Below are 11,639 nucleotides of genomic sequence, written 5' to 3'. Positions count from 1 at the left end.
AAGTACAGAATCGTCCATGTAAGAGTTTGTTTTTGGTCAGAAAATGACGTCTCCTTTTGAGCTGTGTAAACGATTCCTGTAAAGGAGTATCATTAGTTTAAAATTTTCTCAAAAACTAAAGAATATTTGGCCTCAAAATCAACAGATGAAATCTAAGACCTTGAAATGGCAGGAAGTACCCACAATAAAAAAACGACAGTACCACAGTATCATGTCAGATGCTAACTAGCTTTTATGTCCGCCCCCGGAAGCTGAGTGTTCAACGCGATAGAATGTCAATCCTAAGCACCCGGGTTCGATTTCCGGCTGGGTCTGAGATTTCCTCCGCTCCAGGACTGGGTGCAGTGTTGCCCTAATCATCACCATTTCATCCCCATCGACGTGCAAGTCGCCGAAGTGGCGTCAAATCGAAAGACTTGCACCCGGCGAACGGTCTACCCGACGGGAGGCCCCAGTCGCACATTTACATTTTTACTAGCTTTTATTTGCTGAAAGCAAAGTCTATAAACTTTGTTACGTGTTATCGAGAACCCTATCAAGTAACAGGAAGGACGTCGCCTGTTAATGTTAAGTTAGGGTTTCCAGTGCGCACTACAGTAGTGCATGTAAGCCAAGTTTGCCGATTTAAAGGGACCCCAGAGGAACTGCCTCAATTTTTGGCAGCACCTTCAGGAGAAGTGGGGGAAGTGGACGGGGGCTGGGAAAAACAAGCAAGAAGCGAAAGCTTTATATAGGGCAAGGAAGCAGGACAGTTCTAAAGTTATTCTGATGTACCACTATGGATATAGGCTAGAAGTTGGAATGATAAGCTAACTAAATAGTTTTCTCTTACTTTAGGGCACGGTCTGGTTCCAATCCAAGATGAGAGGTAGCTGTTAGCAGTTCACACGGCAGGCAATGAGGTGAGGACGAACAAAAAAAAAGAGAAAAAAAACGTGAAGCCTCTTCTTACTGAGCCTGCTGTGCTGTTGTGAGGTGGCAGAAGTCATCAAAGAATATCCTATGAGTCGTGGCATATTGAGAACATCACGATATAAGAATGTTTGTCAGAGTGCCCTAAGGATGATGTGTAATGTATGGCCGACGGAAAATCAATTTTTGTCTCTAAAAGAATCTTTTCGCTAACTGGCCACTTGTGATAAAAATCACGAACAAAGTTAAATGATATGCAATGAGAATATCAGTCGGTATAGTTAGAGAGGTAACTACAGCGGGTTAATCCCATTAGTGTGATAGAAAAGGGATTTTCTGGACACATGTGGTCGAATTCTGAAGACCGTTTCCTGTACGACCAACGTAGAGGATCTAGACAAGAATAACATGACATGACAGCAAGTGCAAACGGATGTAGAAGTCAACCAGTGAACAGTAGATTTACATACCATACAACGCATCAGTCTTGAAAAGGATGTAGTAAATAATATTAGATATCTACGCTCCTACGCTGCAAAGCTGATGCCCCACATTTCTCCACATTATTTGCAATCGTTTAACGTTGATACTTTTATCTCCGGATCCGTTCCGAGAATGGCCACGTAAGCTTTGAGTAGAATTACCTTCAGTACTAGAATTACTAACAGCAGTGAGGGAAGAATTTTTCCCGCTGTAATATTGTATGGCCAGTTATTAGTACACAAAAGGAAACCTGGCTGAATATTGAAATACAGATACCACTAACTTGCAAAGGCTGTAGAATTGAGCGTTATTCCCTCCATACCTACTCATTCGTCTGTGTAGCCAAATAAATTTTTCCATCCCTGAACGTACACGGAATACAGCTAGTGGCAGAAGGCTCTCAAAGCAGGAATTGCTGCATTGCTGAACCGCGCCGGTCACTATCTGCCCTAGACATCGGGTACACACAATCACAATGTTGTATGAGTTCCAGCTGTTCCACTTGCAGAAAGCTGCGGCGGAATTTGCTAAAGCCATAATTCCAGATAAAGCATAACTCTACCAATGGACAGGGTTGTATTCGTTATAATCCATGGTAAAGTTAGTATTTTTACTTGTTGCAGGCAAGGCCGTTACACTAACACACAGCACATGGAGCTACAGGGAGAATGGTTACCAACCATCGGCCCCAAAAGCTGTATTTCAGGACCACCCTGCAACCATCACTGGAACCACCATCACAAATTTCACTCACATGATAATTTACCTACCCTTTGTGATCCTACCCACTGAAAACCTGACGTACTTGAACAGGACTTTAGACCTGTACCTGCTCACCTCTCTAGACCTAATGTTACTTCTGCAAGACAGCTGCATGTCAGTATTGGACTAGATGAAACGTTGTAATACAGAGCAACATCGCCAACACATTGGAACCACAGTCTCAGCTGCCTGCAAGATTGTAGCTGTAATAGCTAAGCGTTTTTTTTTTTTCTTGGTTCGTCAGACTTCTGACTGGGTTGATGTAGCCTACCGCGAATTCCTCTCATGTGCCAATCCCTTAGGCACCAGTGAGGAACATACTGACAAAGGAGTGAACGAATCATTAACCAAAAAAATTAGAGTGTTCACCAAATACCAGTGATGCAGTAAAGGAATAAATACTGTCAAGAAATAAGTGACACTGTGATTATTGCAGAAGGCCGCAAAGTGTAAATAACTTGTAAAACAATCAGTGCTTATTTTTCAGCCACCTTACCAACATCAATTTGGAATTTTCTTACTAGGAAGGAACTGTACAGGCACAAGCCGCAGCCACACGCAAGTGCCAAATGTAGGAAAATTGCAACCGTCTCTAAAACTTCAGTCGTTGACCTGCCAATGAGGCAGGAGCAAGGCACTTCCGAATCACTGTACTACAGTGATTCAACGGTCTGGGACAGTGACCAATCTTCAGGAAGTTTCTGCGGTGCTAACCCACACTGCATGACAGTCACCGAGCTTTAGTCACTGTACCCCACTCCAGGCATTTTCACATGACACAGAATTTGTCCTTCTTCCACGTACTTAGCTCCAGATAGCTACTTTTAAACACGTTGGACAGTCCATCATCGTTTGGGCAGTAGAGTGAGGATCAGCCCGTACCTGTCAGTGCCAAGCTGAAGATACTGCCATTACCACCATCGCCGGGCATCAAACCTCTCACCGGCACATGGAGCTCAGCACCTGCCACCATCACGGGAAGACAAAGCTGGTGTCTAGTCATTCCCATGCCTGCCGGAACTCTCCTTCGAACTGTGCCAGAGCAATGAGAAGGGAAGCTGATGCAGGATGCCCTATTTGCAATGACAGCAGCTGAAGCTGTGCCATCCAGCTATGGGCTGAAAACACTTGACTTCCCTTGATACGGTAAGCAACAGCAGCAGCATCAGTGCGCAGCTGCTGCTACCACAGACAAGGTTGGGCTGGGGAACCAACACACTAAGAGCAACCGTGTTGATGTGATTTTCAAGCTCACCAGTGATCAACACTAGCGGCATCGAAGACTGACGAATCTATATAACCAGCTATAAGGAGTTTCTTGTACGTACGAGCTGCCTTCTTCTATTGCACCCACATCCATCTCCGGTACAGAACTATCACGAACAGTAAGGCATACCAGACAATCCCTTATAGTGCCAACACTAATTCCATGGTAGTCTCGATAATCCTACATTTAATTCAAGGGGTTGGTTGGGATTATTACAAATCAAATGTGCCGTGTTCATACAACCGCAAAACAACGACTTTGTCACTTAAATATGGTATTTATACTCTCTCCCCTTACCACTTACAAAGAATACGCACCAGGAATAAACCTTTCTGCAACTGTCAGAAGAAAGAAGGGGACGTAAACCTGTTGCTGTTTTCCTGGGGTTTCTTCGAAGCATAGCTGAACTACTTCCTACAAAACCTTGTGAAACTGAAGGAATATCTCCCAAAAAGTGCGTCTGTGTCATGAAAACAATATAATTTACATTGTTTTTCAATTTTTATACGAGATATAACGTATGTATATGAAATTTGAAACGCTGCCCGTAGTTTCATAAACACTGTAGTCTCCCGATTTGTGCATCCCCATCTTTGTTGAGATCTTTTTCATATTTTCTTCTCCATAGTTGATAAATCAAGGTTCCTGAGCTGAAGTAATGTGCCTATGTATAAATCAAGGTTCCTTAGCTGTAAGTAATGTGCCTACGTCGACACAGTAAAATAAGCTTAAAACATTGTTTAAACCATTTATACTATGATTTGTCCTTACATGTGATGTTATATTTATACCAAACTGTTGACAGTATGGTTCAATAAAAAAGGCAAGAGAAACAAAAAAATGCGGCCGTTTCATAAAAGATCCGTTAAACATAGGCTCAGCAACAAAAAAAAAAAGCTTTTCAATGAAGAAACATCTGTCTGCTGAAACGGAGTATTAATGAAACGCTATAATGCTTTCAACAATACAGAACATTGATCTATGTAATCTTGCGTCTCATATTAAAGTACTTTTTTTTTTGCCTCTGCTCCTAGTTTAAGGTTATGTGATACATGAAAATCTTAATCTTTGGGAACAAGTAAAAATTTCGTAATAATATCTTAAGTATCGCAGAATAAATAATTAAGTAGGTGAATACAAAAATGTTACCGTAATTAAAATACAGACCAAATAATCTGTATAGTTACATTAATACACAGTGTGGGAAAGTAACCGTAAATCGCAGATCACCATTATACAGATATCTATATCGCAGCCATGTAATTCGCGTCATAGTACGAAAGAACACAAGAATAGCACAGAAATGATTTGATCTCAGCACAAAATTACCAGTATTGGTTACGACATAGGTTCTCCTAGCTACCAGTGAGCTATGCTAGATATACGCGTAACCTTTATAATTGCTTGCTGCAGATCATCATCATAAAAAAGTGATATTCAGTTTCTACAGTCATAACTACGCCTCCTAATTGTGTATTATGTGTTTTGAGGAAATGTATTTCTTTCAAATTATATCAGGATGCAGGACAGTAGCGTGAAACACGTTGTAATACCGTGAAAGAAACAACCAGAAGACGATCGGAGATAAGACAGAAGTAGGAAATTTGTCGTGAGGCGATAGACTAACGAAATTATATCAGCGATTATACCTCATTAATTGATTTGCACAAAATGTTCTCGCAGGTTATGTAGATGCGACATTTATAGTCGCTTAAAAGTAGCATCTGACATATTTTTTGACATTACAGTGTTGTATGGACACACATAAATTGACTCTGTAACCACTGATTCGCATACTGATTACATATATATAGTGTCCTGTGAATTTTACATATTAGTAACTGAACTTGTCAGAACGTTTTGTTGAAGCATCATCACATTCCCTGGCTGAGAATCCCAAAATTTTCTCTCGTATTAAATTATCGGAGAAAAGTTTGTTAATATTGCTTGTTATGTTCTATTAAAAGATCGGGAGGCCCGAGTCACACTACATTTACATTTTATAGCGACATCGGTAGCAGAACTGATGAAAAACTGCCAGACATCTAATTCCCATGGAACAGATCCATTTAGCCTTACCCGCTAATTTACTGCTGTGTCCATGAGCAGCCAGTAACTGACCCTATGTCGTCCAGGAAATGTTTCTGATAGCTGAAAGCTAGGCGGCAACAGAAGAATTCAGCAGACGAGAAATCTCACAGATCTGTTCAAAAAGTGCATTATTGTTTCAGAGAAAATACATGCATATGTCAAGAACGTTGATGCATATTGTTATAAGCATACTAAACAATTTTGTAAGCGAAATATGTTTAGTCGTCTTCTTCTGCATGAGCTTGTACCAAGATATCATCAAGTCTTTACTGAGTTCAAAAAATGGTTCAAATGGCTCTGAGCACTATGGGACTTAACATCTGAGGTCATCAGTTCCCTAGAACTCAGAACTACTCAAGGAGGGCAGGACGTCAAACGGTCCGACTTGGAGCAGGAGAGGCACCACATGACATTTTAATTTGCAGCGCCTATACTTTTATTAATAAATTCATAAAGCTTTGTCAGCACGACCAGGAAGGATTCAAGATTCACACTCATAACAGAGGAAGTTCAATAACATAACAAAATAATTTTTTTATATATGAAATTTCATCATTTTTTCACTTACTGTTGGCTGCATTTGATGATATAGGTACATTTTTCTTCACAAGTAAGAGACATCCTTGATGAATTTTGCACAGCATACAAACCATACTTACAGATGTATGAAACTCTAGAATTTTCCAAATCTATTAAAAACTGTGGTAAAAATTGAGATAATTAACTACAAAATTTGATTTTTGTCCAAACATAAAGATTAAAACGTAGCAGCTCATTCATTTTTTCATAAGTTAAATATATTTTAGAGTTTCAGACACCTGTAAGTACGGTTTGTATGCTGTGCAAAATTCATCGAACAGTCTCTCTTACTTATGAAGAAAAGTGTACCTAAAGCAACAAATGCAGCAAACAGTAAGAGAAAACATGATGAAATTTCACATGTAAAAAAATTATTTTGTTATTTTTTTGAATTTCCGCTGCTATGGCTGTGAATCCTGAATCCTTCCTGGTCATTCTGACAAAGTTTTATGAATTTACTTGTAAAAGTATAGACAGTGGAAATTAAAATGTCCTGTGGTGCCTCTCCTGCTCTAAGTCGGCCCGTTTGACGTCCTACACCCCTTAAACTTAACTAACCTAAGGACATCACAAACATCCATGCCCGAGGCTGGATTCCAACTTGCGACCGTAGCGGTTGCGCGGATCCAGACTGTAGCCCCTATATCCGCTCGGCCACACCGGCCAGTTTACCGAGTTCTTATAAAGTTATTGTACTTATTGTAACAATATTATCGTAAATAAATCATTAACAGAAGATCACATCCACTGTTACAAATTTGACCCATGAAGTACCAAATTATTTTTCTTTGATCTACATTCATTTGTGTGTTGCCTGATCGACATAGAGATGAGGGAAAGGAATATAAAATTTAAAAAAATGCAATAACCATGAAATAAATGATTTATTTTAATTTACCGCCAAATAGGGATCATGGCACATGCCACTCTCTTACTAGATTTTCTTTATTGTGCCAGACAACAAAACAATCAATATAGACTCCCAGATTGCTCGCAGAACACTATTTCCTCCCATTTTTCTTGCAAATTGCACATTTTCTTTGTTTCCGCAGTATCGTGCGCTCAATCACTTGTCCGTTTCCAGAAGTCCTGAGTTCAATTGGAATACGTGAAAGGGATGATTTTTGGTATGATGGACGTCCTGCCATTTTCGGATCAGAACAAGATATGTCCTTGCCACCATCCTTCGGAATTGAAGCAGTAGATTATTTTCATTCGAGAGGCAGTAGATGATGTGTTCGTTGACCAACGCTACATCTAACGCATTGGTGAGCAATGGGAAGTACCATTACTTACCAAGAATTCTTACACGATTTTTCTGCACATTCCTGTCCGGTTTGTCTACATCTCGCATATGACTGTTACATTTTGAAATCATTCTTGGCTGTGGAACTTCCACTTATTTGTTCTCAGTTTTGCTCCATTTCCTTAATTGGCTTACTGGATGCACTGTCTCATGGTTTGAAAGAGCTTCACATAATTGCTATCCTTCCACATTACTGCCATTATGTCGGTATTCTTGTCAAATCTATAGTCATATGCTCCTCTTCGTTTCTTCTTCATGCTGTTCTCAGATTATATTGGACGGTTTTTCATTAGGTTCATATGGGCAGTTCCAGTTGTCCTTACCCTCATTTCTGACAGCTCTTTCATCAAACGGAAGCTCGTGAAAAAGTTATCAGAATATAATTTGTGAAGTTCAGGAGCCTGCCGAAAATAAGTCATACAACTGATCCGCCAAGTGCCAGAACTGAAACATCACTTGTATCCTTCAATTTTCCTTCATAGACTGACATATGTCAATAGGAACCGCTTTGTGAACAGCACATGGCCCACAGTTTGAATCCCAATCTCACTGGTTTCCCGTGAATGGATTGTTTTAGGTAATGGTGTCCATAATATCGTACCATTTGCTCATCAATGCTCAAGCTGTCGGAAAATACTTGAAATTTCATGAAATTATTATTCAGTAAATACATCAACGGACGAAGTTTAAGAAGTTTATCCCTTTCGTCAGGTGGGTTACTGTTCAGGAGTGTGTTGTCACTGAAATAAAGGTGGTGCTTTATTTCCAGATATCTTTTGGCTTACATTCACTGTCGAACACAAGTTATATGAAAGTCCCCAACTTCAGTGAGTACAGCTTTTCCAGTGGAAGAGCATGGTGTCCAGTGAAGAGTAGTATACCTAAGAACTTTTTTATGCATCTAATCGATATCGTACTATGTAGCATATCGGATACTTTAACTGACAATCAAGTTTAATATATGTTCATCAAAAAACTCTTTAAAGCACTGAACAGCAGATTTTCTTTTTAGTGCTGCTACCAAATTGGATTTTCACTGTTCAGTTTCTGCTGTATCAGGTTAGATTTTAGAGTAAGTCGCATCTTCTGTTGTCCTATTAGAAGTGATAATAGCTTTCACTTTCTTCTTTCATTTGCCTGCATGTTCCTCATTTGCCTTTTCTCCGCTGGCATGAATTTCCAAGGAACCTGGCACATCAGATGTTACAGTACATTCAGATATACTTTCGTCGATATCTTCACAGTCAGACAGTTCATCTACACGTTCTGGAGGGAGCTCTACAACGTCAGTGGTCACAATCACATCACCATCATCAACAAAAGAAGCCATGAAGTTCGGGTTATTTACAATACATTTAATTTTCTTCATACAACGTGCTTCATAGCGACTCATTGTAGCTGAGGGGCAAATAAAAGTAAAATAAAGTTTTATGTGGGAACTGCCATGAACCCGTAATAAGGATCGAAGACAGGTGTCATGCAGAAATGAAATAGGCCTTTGAGAAAAATGATCCATAAACATCTTCTCCATTTCATTACACAACATGCCCGTACACAGACATTACAAGTTATTTACATAATAATGTAACTTACGCCGTTTTGAAAATGCGCAACTCTTGTAACGCTGAAAAACGTAACTTCTTCACAGAAATAAAAGGGCACAGCTCACTCGTTTAACAACGACTGATGAAACTTCAATGCAAGCGCTCGACAAAGGTCTGGACAACAATGGGAAGTGGTAGCATTCGTTGCCAGGTTTATTAGAACTGCAAAATTTCTGTTATAAAGACAAATCCCCAAATGAGTATCATGGCACTTAATGCGTTAATACAATTATCACCAGTACTGAGCAAAGACAGCCGGTATAAGAAATCTACGTCCTGCCAACGGTCCTGTCCAATATAGGGGAGGAGAAGACAGAAGTTGAAGGAAGCATCTTGACCTTTAAGTGGGAGGCTATGTACTGAGAAATGGAGAACTGCATTTTTCTAATTACTACACGAGACAAGGAAAAAACATGTACTGAGGAAAGATTGGAGAACAGGGCGGTATTCCGACTGTAAAGGAAATGGAATGGAGATGAGTGGGACATAAAGCCCGGCGATCGTCTGGTAGACGAACTGAGATGGTTCTTTGCTGAATTCTAAGACACAAGGAAAGTCCAAGACGATTACCTAACAGCATCTGATTAGATAATGTAAGGGAACAAGCCATAAAACGTAGATAAGTATAATGTAGGCTGTCCACATAAAACTTCATCCTAAGTGAATACTGTATGTGTGATACATTTCTCAGCTTAAACGTGATTGTATTAGTACAAAGAATAACATGTTTAATTTATCATCTCTACAAACAATATTTTATAGTCATTGATAGCAGGCTCAAGTTAGCATTACATTATTATATGTAGTGCCATATCATAAAGTATGCCATTTTAAATATATCTTGTTCTTAGTTCCAGTAGTGGTAGAAGAGTAAAATTTTTGTAAAATAAATTTATATTCTAACGATTACTGTCATCATATTTCGATTAAAAGTCACTTTCAATAGGAAGCATGATTATATTGCCTCTTAAAATGTTTGCCCGAACAATTTTGTAATTACATGTACGTTGGAATCATGTGTACAGGATTAGATACAAGTGCTCGCAATTGTGATACTTGGCTGAGAAATCGGTTAAGCAGCGGCGTAAGTTTAAATAACCAAAGTTCTGTATTCTTGTTTACAGTATGTTATCCCCTAGAGGCCACTGCTTCACACCGCACTGTACGACGACTTGGAGACGTTCGGTAAAAGCTACTGTGGCCGCGAGGGATCTGAAACGTGCCGCACGTGGAGAGCAAGAAATATCCTAGAGACATCCCCGGAGCCCTTAGCTGCAAATACTGCTTCGACTTCTTCGAAAACGTAGGTCGCTTAGCCTTAGGCAATGCGCTCTCCACATAGCGAGTAATGAAAGTGAGAGGATGAAGGGACCTTGTCTCGGGCCTTAAGAACTGGCGGCTTTCTATTACCGACGTGCTAGGCAGAAGGGTTGACAAGCCCGTAATCTGTCACTTAAGTCACATGCCTCATCCGATATACTGTCTGTTTTAGTAACGTTGAGTAGTTTCATGGCTTTAAGAGAAAAGAAACACTGAACAGACCGTATATTTCAAATAACACATGCTGTACAGATCTTCATTTCCAGAGACACATCTCGCAGTGTTAAGTACATGAACTCAACATTTAGGACGTGACGCTATATGATGTTAAAATAGATGGCTCAAAATTTAATGGACCCTCATTTGTGATAAACTTGTGTAACTTAATGAATTCCAAAAATGGTTCAAATGGCTCTGAGCACTATGGGACTTACCTTCTGAGGTCATCAGTCCCCGAGAACTTAGAACTACTTAAACCTAACTAACCTAAGAACATCACACACATCTATGCCCGAGACAGAATTCGGATCTGCGACCGTAGCGGTCACGCGGTTCCAGACTGTAGCGCCTAGAACCACTCGGCCACTCCGGCAGGCAATGAATTGCAGCAGTGTACATTAAAATAAGAAACAGATTTCTACAGAGATTATATCTCAGTCGCGGAAATTATTTTCTGAGACATTGAGATGTGAACAGTAGCTCATAGGAGGTGTTCACTATGATTCTCATTGGTTGTGTCTTTCAGAATTTGACATATAATTTAAAAATTCACATTTCCTGGAGTGATACCACATCATATTATTTACCAGGAATTTTATAGAACAAGCCAGTCATCCCGTCACTATGGCAGAAAAGTTTTGTTTTAAAATTCCATGCCATATCGTTTGGTGCAGGGACTGGGTTGGAGAAGTAGGCGAGAACGTTGTCTCCATTAATAGGACGATGTGTCACCGCTTCGTAAGCTAATCATTATATCAGCATGGAAACTTGCCTTAGAAATACTGTGACTTGCAAAAACTTTTCTCGGGTATTTTGTGGGATTTGCGCAATATGGTTCAAATGTTTCTAAGCACTACGGGACTTAACATCTGAGGTCATCAGTCCCCTAGACTTAGAACTACTTAAACCTAACTCACCTAATTACATCACACATATTCATGCCCGAGGCAAGATTCGAACCTGCTACCGTAGCAGCAGCGCGGTTTCGGAGTGAAGGGCCTAGAATCGCTCGGCCACAGCGGACGGCTTTGTACAATATGATTCGACGGCTAATCCGAGAAGCTATTTCTAACATTACCGATGGGAAAGCCTGTAA

This window comes from Schistocerca piceifrons, chromosome 7 (genome assembly GCF_021461385.2).
Source record: "Schistocerca piceifrons isolate TAMUIC-IGC-003096 chromosome 7, iqSchPice1.1, whole genome shotgun sequence".
NCBI lineage: Eukaryota > Metazoa > Arthropoda > Insecta > Orthoptera > Acrididae > Schistocerca > Schistocerca piceifrons.
The sequence above is the reverse complement of the archived record's forward strand: the minus strand, read 5'-3'. Positions refer to the sequence as shown.